This window comes from Mustelus asterias, chromosome 6, assembly GCF_964213995.1.
Source record: "Mustelus asterias chromosome 6, sMusAst1.hap1.1, whole genome shotgun sequence".
NCBI lineage: Eukaryota > Metazoa > Chordata > Chondrichthyes > Carcharhiniformes > Triakidae > Mustelus > Mustelus asterias.
In genome coordinates this window covers 44532241-44546402 of record NC_135806.1, presented here as the reverse complement: position 1 = coordinate 44546402, position 14162 = coordinate 44532241, and the positions used below count along the sequence as shown (strand labels likewise).

Sequence of the window (14162 nt, the reverse complement as noted above, 5' to 3'; positions counted from 1 at the left end):
GACTATTTCTTTCAAGCAAAGGAGAAAGTTATCAATTGATTCATTTTTTTCAAAGCCCTTTTTTTTTTTTACACACTCCACTATGGTGTTCATGGGTTCTGGAAAGCATAGAATGGGATAATGGCATAGAAGTGCCACAGCTTGGCAGAGGGGACATTGAAAGTGGATGAAGAGCACAGCTTGGCATAAGGGACATAAGGGCTGAATGGATGGGCAGAGTTTAGAATAGGGGCATGAGGGATACAGGGGTGGGTGGAAGAACAGAGCTTGGCATAGGGGGCATGAAAGGGGTGGGTGGATGGGCAGAGTTTGGGATGAGGGTGGAAAAACAGAGCTTGGGATAGGGGACACGAAGAGAGTCTTTTGAACCTACCTATTAAAAGACTCCCTCGTGCACACCATGGCTCATAACTCCCCTGAAGGGCCATGAGCCATACATCTTTAAAAACCTGGCCCGACTCCAAGACAATTGTGGTGGAGTTAGAGTTACTTAACTCCATAATGGGACTGGTAAGTTGGGAATGCTTGACGCAAGGTCCCGACAGGAATCAATCCACACCCTTTAAAGCACTCCCAAAAATTAAACTGCTCAAGAACAGGGTTGGGAATCCTGGAATCGGGACATGTCCACCTTTTTAAAGGGCTCCTGAGTCAACTCTACTCGGTGAAAATCCAGGCCTACATTTTCAAGTATTCTGTTCAAAGTTTGAAATGATCCCCAGTATACCCAAGTTCAGCCCATTAATATTTCAAGGTCAGTAATCCAAACGCTGACCTCTTGGGGAAACTGCTACACACTTCTCACCAGTCTGAAAAAACTATTCACCGCTATTTTTCTGCTTTGTCCTTAATTTGTACACATATTGCCACTGCCTATTTACTCCCATGGGCACCAATTTTGTTACGTCTCTTAGGCAGTCCTTTATCAAACACCTTAAAGTTTGTCTACTAGTGTCAAAAGTAGGCGTACATTAACACTACAATGAGGTTACTGTAAAAATCCCCTAGTTAGATGCAATCGGCAATGTTCTTGGGTGTGTGTGTCTCAACTCTTTAAATCTGCTGAAACTTTCTTTTAACCATACATTAATACAAAAAAGTTGTGTATTTCAAGATTGGTTGTCTCACTAACTAACTGATGTTTGAAGCTAGAGTTGCCAACTCTGGTTGGGCCCATTCTAAGGCATTGAAGAAGCTCGACATCAACCAGGCCAAAGGCAGCCATTTGATTGGTACTTCTTCCACAAATATTCAATCCCTCCACCACCACAGTGGCAGCAATGTGTACCATTTACAAGATGCACTGCAATAGTTCACCAAGGCTCCACAGACAGCACCTTCCAAACCCACAACTGCTACGATCTAGATGGACAAGAGCAGAAGGTACCTGGGAACACCACCACCTGGAGGTTCCCCAAGTGACTCACCATTCTGTCTTGGAAATATATCACTGTTTCTTCACTGCCGCTGGGTCAAAATCCTGGAACTCCCTTCCTAACAGCACTGCAGGTGCACTCACACCTCAGCGACTGCATCAGTTCAAGGCGGCAGCTCACCATTGTGTATTCATGTTTGTTCCTAATTGGAACAAGGTCACTTTAAGAGTCTGATCATGTGATATATTGGGGGCAAACAATCTACCCTAATAACCTGTAAAATAAACACCTTTCCAATAAAGTTATTGTTTGTTTGCAACTTTGTAGTATGCAAGCCTATCCTTTAAAAATACCAAAACCACCACCTTCACATGGGAAAACAAGGGCTGGGCAATAAATGCTGGCCTAGCTAGCGACACCCACATCCCGCAAATTAATTAAAAACTCCAGGATCTTTCATCGTCTGACTTCCCATCTCCAACTGCCCTGCCACACCTCATCACTGGCCATCCGACCTATGGTGCACTGTCCTGCCATTCAACTGGAAGTTACCAAAACTCTTCATCAGCTGAGTGAAGGATTCTAGAAAGTCAGACAATATTCCCTTCCCCTCTCCCATTACAGCTGGTATACATGTGTTCAGTTTTTTTCCCCTGAGATGCACGCACCAAACTTCGAGCGGCTGAGCCCTAATGCATGAAACTTGCTGAACACACAGGCACGCGCTAACTCACATTGGGCCTCTCTCCAGCCAGACCGGAAATTCCCGCCCTAGATCTACGGACATTTCCGTTTTCCGCCCTTCGCTCACACCGATACCGGGGCGGGGCGGGAGAATTACAGCAAATGACAGGTGGCAGTTTGGTCAGCAAGGTGCGCACGCGCAGATTTACTGCGGCTCTGGTGGCCGGTGCGCATGTGTGCGCCAGTCAACCAAACAGAACCCAACCGTCAGAGCGCGAGTGCAGGACTGCACACAGCAGTGAGTACCCGGGGGAGGGGGGGCATGGGCAACACCGGGAGATAGGGGGGGGGGGCATGGGCAACACCGGGAGATAGGGGGGGGCATGGGCAACACCGGGAGATAGGGGGGGGCATGGGCAACACCGGGAGATAGGGGGGGGGGCATGGGCAACACCGGGAGATAGGGGGGGGGGCATGGGCAACACCGGGAGATGGGGGGGGGGGGGCATGGGCAACACCGGGAGATGGGGGGGGGGGGCATGGGCAACACCGGGAGATAGGGGGGGGGGCATGGGCAACACCGGGAGATAGGGGGGGGGGGGGCATGGGCAACACCGGGAGATAGGGGGGGGGGGGGCATGGGCAACACCGGGAGATAGGGGGGGGGGCATGGGCAACACCGGGAGATAGGGGGGGGGGCATGGGCAACACCGGGAGATGGGGGGGGGGCATGGGCAACACCGGGAGATAGGGGGGGGGGCATGGGCAACACCGGGAGATAGGGGGGGGGGGCATGGGCAACACCGGGAGATAGGGGGGGGGCATGGGCAACACCGGGAGATAGGGGGGGGGCATGGGCACTCGGGAACATGGGGAGAACTGGGTGCCCGAGGTCTGAATACTGCCGACCCAACCATCAGAACGGCCGGGGGCAAAAATGTAGGGAGTTGGAGAGCAACCGAGGTGGAGCCGGTTAGGAATATGGGGCAGAGGCAGGGGGCGCCGGGTGGGACGGAGGAACTCCGGTGATAGAGGAGGCGGCGGCGTAGATAGAAGGAGAGGGAGAGAGAGAGAGGAGAGCGAAAGACAAGTGTAAATAGGTAGGGAGAGAAGGGGTGCCAGGGTGTGGTGTTGGCAGGGAGGAGAGGAACAGCTCCCTATGGAACAAATACAGGTTGGGTTTGAGGTAATCAAAAAGTGGATCCAATCATTAGAGGTCTACAGCAACCAAAAGTTTTGTTTTTTTGGAAATAGAAATGTCTGGAATTTTGTTGAAGTTGACTATTGCGAAAAACAAAAAAGGCTGTTTTTTTAAGGAAGTGCAAGTATTTATAATGTATTAATAATTTATTACTTGATTGTGTGCTATCATGCATTGTACTTTCCAAAGTATTATTCCTGGCCTGAATGTTACAATACCAATGATGTGGTTTGAAGACTGCAGTCTTGCTACAGCTCTAGGTTGGAAAATGCAACCTGTGTCTGAAACATAGAGGCAACACGACATTGCAAACAATTTTACTTCAGATGTGCATAATCAAATGGAGACTAAATTCCAATAGAGTAACTCTCAGATTTTACAGTATGTTAGAGACATCTTTCTGTGTGTATAGAACCAAAAGGTTTTTCCATCTGAGACAGTGGTGCTTCTGTGTCTGAGAGGCAAAGATGGGTTGGAAGTGGATGATGGCAGTGCAAGAAAAACTTGCATTTAAATTTTAAAATCCACACAAGACACTTCACAGAAATGTAACCAGGCAAAAGTTGACATCCGGCTGAAGAATCCAATATTAGGAGAGGTGCCTACAAGCTTGATCAATGAAGCAGGTTTCAAGGAGGATTTAAAAGAGGAGAATGGGGTGGAACAATTTCAGGAGAGATCTTCAAAGTTTTGGGCCCAGAGATTTGAAGACATGGCTACTAACTGCCAAAATGGAAGTGGGGGACCGTAAAAAAAAGTGGGAGAAAATTAACATGAAGCTCTGTCATGTTGTAGGTTTAGAAATGATTTAGATATGATAAATTTTAAATTTGAGGCATTGGGGAACCAGAAGTCAATTGAAATCAGCGAAACATGGATGATTGGTGAGCAGGAGTTGGTCCAGGTTTGCATACGTGCATAGGATACAAGGTCAGAAGCTCAGAGAGGAATTGAATTGGATATCTAGGTTGCAACCAATTTGGTTCAAATCCAGGACAAAATCAAGGAAGGGTGATGAGACAAGAATGTAAGGGACTGGGCTTGGGTTTTTGGAGAGAGGGGTTAATGCCACCTTTGAAAGGAAGTAGACAGAACTTGGAGTGGGAGTTTTTTGCAATGTCAGCGAGCTTAGGTTGTTGATGCTTGCGGGCATGGAGTTGAGGGCAGGAGATGGGTCTGCAGACAATCAGAATGGAGGGAGGAATAGGAAACCACAACAAGCTGAAATTTCTTGGACAAGACATGGACAGGTCTGAACAGAGACTGGCTTGATGGAGGAGATTGGAGGAGAAGCAGCAGCTGAAGTGATGGTCCTGATATTTGTGAAAAAATATGTCTATTGTCTTGTGCTTGGAGGAGAGAAGTTTAAGGAGAGTGTTTGTAGTGGTGAAGAAAACACAGTAAGAAGTCTCTCACCACCAGGTTAAAGTCCAACAGGTTTATTTGGTAGCAAAAGCCACTAGCTTTCGGAGTGCTGCCCCTTCGTCAGCTGAGTGGGAGAAGACACAAACTCAATTTACAAAATAATGATTGGGATGCGAGTCTTTGCAGGTAATCAAGTCTTAAAGGTACAGACAATGTGAGTGGAGAGAGCGTTAAGCACAGGTTAAAGAGATGTGTATTGTCTCCAGACAGGACAGTTAGTGAGATTTTGCAATTCCAGGCAAGTCGTGGGGGTTACAGATAGTGTGACATGATCCCGGTTGAGGCTGTCCTCATGTGTGCGGAACTTGGCTATCAGTCTCTGCTCAGCGACTCTGCGCTGTCGTGTGTCGTGAAGGCCCACTCACATTGTCTGTACCTGTAAAGACTTGATTACCAGTAAAGGCTCGCATTTCAACCATTATTCTATAAATTGAGTTTGTGTCTTTATATGCCCTGTTTATGAACGGAACTCCCACTCACCTGACGAAGGGGCAGCGCTCCGAAAGCTAGTGGCTTTTACTACCAAATAAACCTGTTGGACTTTAACCTGGTGTTGTGAGACTTCTTAGTGTGTTTACGCCAGTCCAACGCCGGCAACTCCACATTGTGGTGAAGAAAAGCCAGGGTTGCCTCAGCATTTCAGAGTAATGCTGGAGTTGAGTTGTTTTGATAAGAGGAGAGAAAGGTAACTCCAAGAAACCAGGACAGGAGCAAACCTTTCCCTAAAGGATAGTCAGTCTTTAATGACTTAAATATATTTGACTGAGAAATGAAACTGAAAGTTATATGGTTTCATTATTGTGTGAGACGCCTTGTTGTAGCACTTGCTGCTGCATGTTTACAGTGTGCACATGATAGTACACTATCCTGCCCAGCTGTCTGATGTTGACTGTGATTTGAAACTGAAAGACAGCATTTCCTCTGAATAAATTTGAAACTAAGTTGTTATATCACATCTGGAAGGTCAAGTTTTAGAGGCAATCTTTTTAGTCATAGAGGTTTACGGCATGGAAACAGGCTCTTCGGCCCAACTTGTCCATGCCACCCTTTTATTAAACCCCTAAGCTAGTCCCAATTGCCCATGTTAGGCCCATATCCCTCAGTACCCATCTTACCCATGTAACTATCTAAACGTTTTTTAAAAGACAAAATTGTATCTGCATCTACTACTACCTCTGACAGCTTGTTCCAGACACTCAGCATCCTCTGTGTGAAACATTTGCCCTTCTGGACCCTTTTGTATCTCGCCCCTCTCACCTTAAACCGATGCCCTCTAGTTTTAGACTCCCCTACCTTTGGGAAAAGATATTGATTCATAGCTAATCTATGCCCCTCATTATTTTATAAACCCCTCTAAAATCACCCCTCAGCCTCACATGCTCCAGAGGGAAAAAACCCCAGTCCATCCAGCCTCTCCCTATAACTCAAACCATCAAGTCCCGGTAGCATCCTAGTAAATCGTTTCTGCACTCTTTCTAGTTTAATAATATCCTTTCTATAATAGGGTGACCAGAACAGTTTTCCAAGTGTGGCCTTACCAATGTCTTGTACAACTTCAACAAGACGTCCCAACCTCTGTATTCAATGTTTTGACCAATGAAACCAGGCATGCGAATGCCTTCGTCACCACTGTCCACCTGTGACTCCACTTTCAAGGAGCTATGAACCTGTATCCCTAGATCTCTTCGTTCTATAACTCTCCAACGCCTTACCATTAACTGAGTAAGTCCTGCCCTGGTTCGATCGACCAAAATGCTTCACCTCGCATTTATCTAAATTAAACTCCATCTGCCATTCATCAGCCCACTGGCCCAATTGATCAAGATCCCGTTGCAATCCGAGATAACTTTATTCACTGTCCACTATGCCACCAATCGTGGTGTCATCTGCAAACTTATTAACCGTGCCTACTAAAATTTCATCCAAATCATTAATATAAATGACAAATAACAGCAGACTCAGCAACGATCCCTGAGGCACACCACTGGTCACAGGCCTCCAATTTGAAAAACAACCCTCAACAACTATCTTCTATCATCAAGCCAATTTTGTATCCATTTGGGTACTTCACCCTGGATCCCGTGAGATTTAACCTTATGCAACAACCTACCATGTGGTACCTTGTCAAAGGCCTTGCTAAAGTCCATGTAGACAACATCAACTGCACTGCCCTCCTCTATCTTCTTGGTTACCCCTTCAAAAAACTCAGTCAAATTTGTGAGACATGATTTTCCACTCTCAAAGCCATGCTGACTGTCCCTAATCATTCCTTGCGTCTCTAAATGCCTGTAGATCCTGCTCTCAAAGTACCTTCTAACAACTTACCTACTATCGATGAGGCTCACCAGCCTGTGGTTCCCAGGTTTTTCCCTGCAGCCCTTCTTAAACAAAGGCACAACATTTGCCACCCTCCAATCTTCAGGCACCTCACCTGTGACTATCGATGGTTCAAATATCTCTGCTAGGGGACCCGCAATTTCCTCCCTAGCCTTCCACAGTATCCTGGATTACATTTCATCAGGTCCCGGGGATTTATTTACCTTGATGCACTTTAAGACTTCCAGCACCTCCTCCTCTGTAATACGTAGACTCCTCAAGACATCACTATTTATTTCCCCAAGTTCCCTAACATCCATGCTTTTCTCAACAGAGCTGGGACCGTTTTGTTCCAGTTCCTTGTGAATTTCAGCAACCAAGCAGCAATTTTATCACTGTAACTGAGCCCAATGAAATACCAAGAGAGTGAAGTTTTTTTTTACCTTTGTGTTCAAATAGGTTCTGGTATCTATGAAGAGATTGACCTCTATATAGCACTCATCTTTCAACCTTGACTTGTGCCTCAAAGACAGGGGTTATGGGTCCAAGCTCCATTTCAGATCTTGAGCACACAATCTAAGTTAGTAGTTCAGTGCATCATCACGGGTGCTGAGTTTCAAAACTGAGGCATGATCAAAAACATTGTCTTCATTTTCTGATTCCATCTCTCTTTCTGGCTGCTCACTGAAATGGAGCACAGAAACAAGCCATTCAGCCCAACCAATCCATGCGGGTGTTGAAGTTCCTCCCATCTTTTCTCATCAAAATCTACCATGATAACATTTTCCCTCAAATGTTTAACTGGCATCATCTTAAATGAATCTATGCAATTCACGTTAATCGCTCTCCCCATTGTAACTAATTCTACATTCTCTCAACAATTTGGGTGAAAAAGGTTTCTTTGGAATCCCTATTGGATTTCTTGGTGACACTCGTATTGATTAATTTTTCCCTCCTTGTTAAACTTTTTTACTTAGAGTATGAAAAAAAGACAGCTAGAAATTCAAAGACAGACAGTAAGAGTTTTTAGAAATACTTAGAAAACAGTTAATAAAGTGAGTGTTGGTCCTGAAAAGTGAGTCTGAGAAATTAATAATGGAAAAGAAAGTGATAGAAGGTGAATTGAGCAGCTATTTTTCACCAGTCTTCACTTAGACGATAAAAGTAACATCCCAGAAATAGCTGTAAATCTGGAATTAGAATTGGGGGGGGAGCTCAGAAAAGTTACAATCACCAGGGAAGTGATACTTAGCAAATTGTTGAACCTGCAGGCTGATGAGTCCCTGAGTCCTGATGATCTTCATCCTAGAATCTTAAAAGAAGTGGCTCGTGAGATAGTTGATGCATTGATTTTAATTTTCCGAAAATGCTAGAGTCTGTTATAAAAGATTTAACCGCAGAGCACTTGGAAAACAGTGGCAGGACTGGACAGAATCATCAAGGTTGTATGGAAGGGAAATCATGCTTGACTAATCTCCTGGAATTCTTCAAGGGTGGAGTGGGTGAGGGGGAGCCAGTGGATGTGGTTTATTTGGGCTTTCAACGAAGTCCCACATGAGATTAGCATGTAAAATTAAAACACATGGGATTGGTGGTAGTGTACTGAGACGGATAGAAAACCGATTGGCAGAAATAGGTCATTTTCTAAGTGGCAGGCAGTGACTAGTTGGGTACTGCAGGAGGTCAGCGCTTGAACCCCAGCTGTTCACAAAATGTATTACTGATTTAGATGAGGGAACTAAATACAATATCTCCAAAGTTGCAGATGAAACAAAGCTGGGTGTGAGTGTAAACTGAGGAGGATGCAGAAATGCTTCAGTGTGATTTGGACAAGCTGAGAGTGGACAAATGTATGCAGATGCAGTATTATGTGGATAAATGCGAGATTGTTCACTTTGGTAGCAAAAATAGGAAGGCAGATTATTATCTGAATGGCTATAAATTGAGAGGGGGGAATATGCAAATAGACCTAGGTGTCCTTGTACACCAGTCATCAAAGGTGAGCGACTGGAACAGGGATATCTTGCTCCATTGTACAGGGTCTTGGTGAGAACACCAGGACTATTATGTGCAGTTTTGGTCTCCTTATCTGAGGAAGGATGTTTTTGCTATAGAAGGTGTGCAGAGAAGGTTTACCAGACTGATTCCTGGGATGGCAGGACTGACGTATGAGAAGAGATTGAGTTGGTTAGGATTATATTCAGTGGAATTTAAAAGAATGAGGAGATTTTATGAAAACTTGTAAAATTCTAACAATTCTCGACAGGCTAGATGCAAGAAGGATGTTTTTGATGGTGGGGGAGTCCAGTACCAGGGATCATTGGCTTAGGGTAAGGGTTAAGTCTTTAAGGACTGAGATTAGGAGAAATTTCTTCACATGGAGAGTGGTAAGCCTGTGGAATTCACTGCCACAGAAAGCAGTTGAGGCCAAAACATTGTATGTTTTCAAGGAGGAGTTGGGGCGAAAGGAATTAAAGAATATAGGGTGGCGAACGGCAAGGCAGGATTGGACTGTTTAGTTGCATGGCCAGCCATGATCATACTGAATGGTGAAGCAGGCTTAAATGGCCTACTCCTATTTTCTATTTTGCAATAGGGACGAGAACAGCTACATTTACCTACTTCCTTTCCAAGGAGATATCCCTTACACTGGGGATTCCGCTCTCGGCTGCAGAGGATGCTATCTATTCCACCAATTAGAGTCCCCAATTACTACCAGATTCCTATTCCATTCTCCCAGCCTGTGCCTGGGCAGCCCTCTGAGCCACAGTACATTGTGGCTGCCCATCCTACAGTCTTTCTCTTCCTTACAGGGGGAAAATGTATTGTACCTTTTAGACAGACTGAGTGTACGTATCCAAAATCCTTGCTTCCCAGTTCCCCAATCGTCACAACCTACCTTTCCTAAACCTTCGATTTTTTTTCCCCTCTGGGATGTAACCATATTCTGGTTAGAACTGTCCAGAAACCCTCTTCTGGTCCTTGTTTAAACCACCACCCTAGTTCAGACAAAACTGGAAACCCTAAAACTCATCAACCAAACACCTCCCTATTTACCAAATTAATGCTTCTGGGCTGAAAGACTCGGGTCTTTTGCCTATTGTTTCTTTTCTCAGATTACTCCTTATTCTGTTAAAGACCAGAACAGTGCATTTTCCCTCACTGCATCTGAATTCCCTCGCTCAACCAAATTTCCTTAAGGATCCTGCCACAGCAGTACTCAAATGAACTGGACTTCTGTGCTATTTCATTGTGCATTAGCAAAACCCCTTAACTGTGTGTGGCATCCTCTTTGATCACTGAACTCTGCTTCATGCACTTGGCCTTGATTATAAGGAGATATAATATTGTCTAATCCATCCCTTTCATACTCTTATCATGACCGAGACCCTTAACCAGCCTCGGGCTCAACTAATCTAACATTCTCCTTGCCGCCCTTCTTAAACTCAAACACTTGATAAACTTCCAACTTACCTTGAATTCTACGACTTGCATTCTGTTTATCCTGTGCTAACTCCTGCTCACCTATAATTTGTTATCACTGTTTTTTACTAGCTTCTGACCTCCCCTCCCTCATGGCCTTGCTCCACTTTCTACAAATTTCTCCAGTCCTACTTCTCAGCTCCCATCCTCTGCTCCTGCAGCTCTTGGATTGGTGGTCAAGCATTCCGTCTTCATACTTGAGACTCTTATACCCTCGAGCTATCTTCCTTTGAAAGATCCTCAAAAGCTACCTTTCAAATGCATCTTTTGTCACCTCCCTTAGGTGTGTCTGATGCCTTTTTGAAAAGTTGTTTGGGGGAATTTCGCTACATTAATGTTGTTGTCGTAAGTCAATTTTTAAATGGCACTTTATTTCATCCACAAATTCTTTGATAATAGTCAAGCCAGCTTTATATTTATAAATTGTTCAGAAATGAGCTTAAAATAATCTTGGAGCACTCATCATGTTAGTTTTATTTTAACTTTTCTTTTCACACTGTAATTTGGTGTCCAGTTTGAAGTGGTTTTGGTTTTGTCCTACTAAGTTGTGGAGTGTATATCACATTTGAAGGTGTTGTCTCTGAAGGCAAGTGGGTGGTGAGTTACTTTCCTCACCAGCATCTCTCTCTTCTGTCCGGGCTGCATAACTCCAGTGGTGACAAAAACACTTTCCATCACCACAGTTAAAGTCCAAATGTGCCCTAAATGCAGATTATATTTGTTTTCAAAGAATATAAGGACTGACCTTGATGCAATATTATTGAACTTAGTTGTGGAACTATCTACCAAGTTAGTTCAAGTTCCTCCAGGCTGTCCAATTTAATTCAGCCATCCCTTGAGGTTAATGACCTCATTTATGGAACAAAAATTCTTAATTATTCTGTGATCTTCCAGATGACTAACACAAACTTGTCTTATCGTGTGACAAATTTTACAGCACCCTAACAACTGACAGTGTGGGAACAAGATTATATATTAGGGGGAGTCCAGAACTAGGTATTATAGTTTGAGAATAAGGAGTAAACCTTTTAGAACTGAGGTGAGGTGAAATTTCTTCACCCAGAGGGTGGTAAATGTGTGAAATTCACTACCACAGAATGTAGTTGAGGCCAAAGGTAGTTGTCTGATTTCCTGAAGAAATTAGATGTAGCTCTTGGGGCTAAAGGGATCAAGGGACATGGGGGGAAGGGGGGGGGGATCAGGATATTGAATTTGATGATCAAAATAAATGGTGGGCCAGGCTCAAAGGGCTGAATGGCCGACTCCTAGTCTCTGTTTTTGCAAATTGTATTTTTTGACTTAATTTCTGACTATGAGATCTTCCCTGATAACTAGTGATGTCCTCCCTACTGAAATAAAGTTAGGAACAGAACTACCCAGAGGGATGCAACAAGGTAGATTCCAGAGGTTACATTATTAAAGCAAGTTACAAATGCACATGTCATTCTAAACCTCAATATACTGGATTCCAAAATTCTTGATCCCTGAATGGGACCCCTGGACTTCACAGCACAGCAAATGTTTTCCATGGGATGGAACCTAAAGGAATCCCAATGAACTTTGACCACAAAAATATTAACATCGAACCGTAAAAGAGATCATATGTAAATTATCCACTCAAACACTGTTGCATTCTTGTATATATCAATGGCTGAACTTCAAGTTTGATCAAAATATAGATATGGCCCATTTTAGCATCCATCTGATGAAATAAAGTAAAACTTCGAACTGCTCACCTGTTCCTCCTAGAATGTAAGAAGTTTAACAACACCAGGTTAAAGTCCAACAGGTTTATTTGGTAGCAAAAGCCACACAAGCTTTCGGAGCTCTAAGCCCCTTCTTCAGGTGACTCTCACCTGAAGAAGGGGCTTAGAGCTCCGAAAGCTTGTGTGGCTTTTGCTGCCAAATAAACCTGTTGGACTTTAACCTGGTGTTGTTAAACTTCTTACTGTGTTTACCCCAGTCCAACGCCGGCATCTCCACATCACTCCTAGAATGTGTCATGGATCACTCTGCTGAATGAGTCTAAGTGGAAGACTGTCCCAAACCTTGATCACTTACTTCCCTTTTAGTTCTTTTTGGCATCTATCCTAAAGTTTTCACCAGTTTTATTGATCTATACCACCTTGTATTCTGCTACATGTTAAAAGTGCTCAAATTAAAACTACCTTTTATAGTTAGATACTCTCACTAGCTTTCAAGGGTGAAGAGCTTTTTTTCCTGCACCTCTTCCATACTTTATTGTTTTGTTTGTCTTGGTAATCTAAACTGAACAGATTTGTGGTCTCACTGTCACAAATTAAGCAGCATTCTTGAGGGAATTAGTTATTTCTTAAAGACTGCAGCTTTCTACCATCTCAAGATAATGGCACCAGAAGCTTTCCATGTCGAAATTCAGGGCTTGTTTATCAGTAAAATGATACTTGAGTCCATCCTCTGGTGTCATGTAGAGAAGCTGCCTGGCAAGCAAGTTAGAAATCATTTTGCAACAGAAACACTCACTCGGAACCCTATTGATTGTCACAGGAGCAGTCCTCAGATATTTACTGGACATTATTGCATACTAATCTCTGTGTTTTAGCAAATGAGTACTGGCTGCCGATGCTATAGTTCCTAAAGGTAAGTACAGTAAGAAGTCTTACAACACCAGGTTAAAGTCCAACAGGTTTATTTGGTAGCACAAGCTTTCGGAGTGTTGCTCCTTCTTCAGGTGAGTGAAGAGTTGTGTTCACAAACAGGGCATACATAGACACAGACTCAATTTACAAGATAATGGTTGGAATGCGAATCTTTACAGGTAATCCAGTCTTTACAGGTACAGACAATGTGAGTGGAGAGAGTTAAGCACAGGTTAAAGAGGTGTGAACTGTCTCAAGCCAGGACAGTTAGTGAGATTTTGCAAGCCCAGGCAAGTCGTGGGGGTTACAGATAGTGTGACATGAACCCAAGATCCCGGTTGAGGCCGCCCTCATGTGTGCGGAACTTGGCTATCAGTTTTTGCTCGATGATTCTGCATTGCCATGTGTCGTGAAAGCCGCCTTGGAGAGTGCTTACCCAAAGATCAGAGGCTGAATGCCCTTGACTGCTGAAGTGTTCCCCGACAGGAAGAGAACACTCCTGCCTGGTGATTGTCGAGCGGTGTCCATTCATCCGTTGTCGTAGCGTCTGCATAGTCTTGTCAATGTACCATGCCTCAGGGCATCCTTTCCTGCAGCGTATCAGGTAGACAACATTGGCCGAGTTGCAAGAGTATGTACTGTGTACCTGATGGATGGTATTCTCATGTGAGATGATGGCGTCAGTGTTGATGATCTGGCACGTCTTGCAGAGGTTGCTGTGGCAGGGTTGTGTGGTGTCATGGTCACTGTTCTCCTGAAGGCTGGGTAGTTTGCTGCAGACAATGGTCTGTTTGAGGTTGTACGGTTGTTTGAAGGCAAGAAGTGGGGGTGTGGGGATGGCCTTGGCGAGATGTTTGTCTTCATTGATGATATGTTGAAGGCTCCGAAGAGGATGTTGTAGCTTCTCCGCTCCGGGGAAGTACTGGACAACGAAGGGTACTCTGTCCGCCGTGTCCCGTGTTTGTCTTCTGAGGAGGTTGGTGCGGTTTTTCGCTGTGGTGCGTCGGAACTGTCGATCAATGAGATCGATCGAGCGCCGTATCCTGTTTTTATGAGGGC

At 44.4% G+C, this 14162-nt stretch overlaps 1 protein-coding gene across 3 annotated transcripts in view; it reads left to right on the top strand.

The window, feature by feature from the left end:
- Positions 1-2286: 2286 nt before the first annotated feature.
- LOC144494845 (tudor domain-containing protein 7-like) overlaps positions 2287-14162 on the top strand; it is a 134150-nt gene continuing 122274 nt past the window's right edge. For 2 of the 3 annotated variants that reach the window (XM_078214270.1, XM_078214267.1), the window contains exon 1: positions 2287-2358. The gene's annotated coding sequence lies outside the window, so the exon portion shown is untranslated. Of the gene's footprint in view, positions 2359-2903; positions 3247-14162 lie in introns of those variants that run through there. The other variant, XM_078214268.1, reaches the window with a different exon arrangement.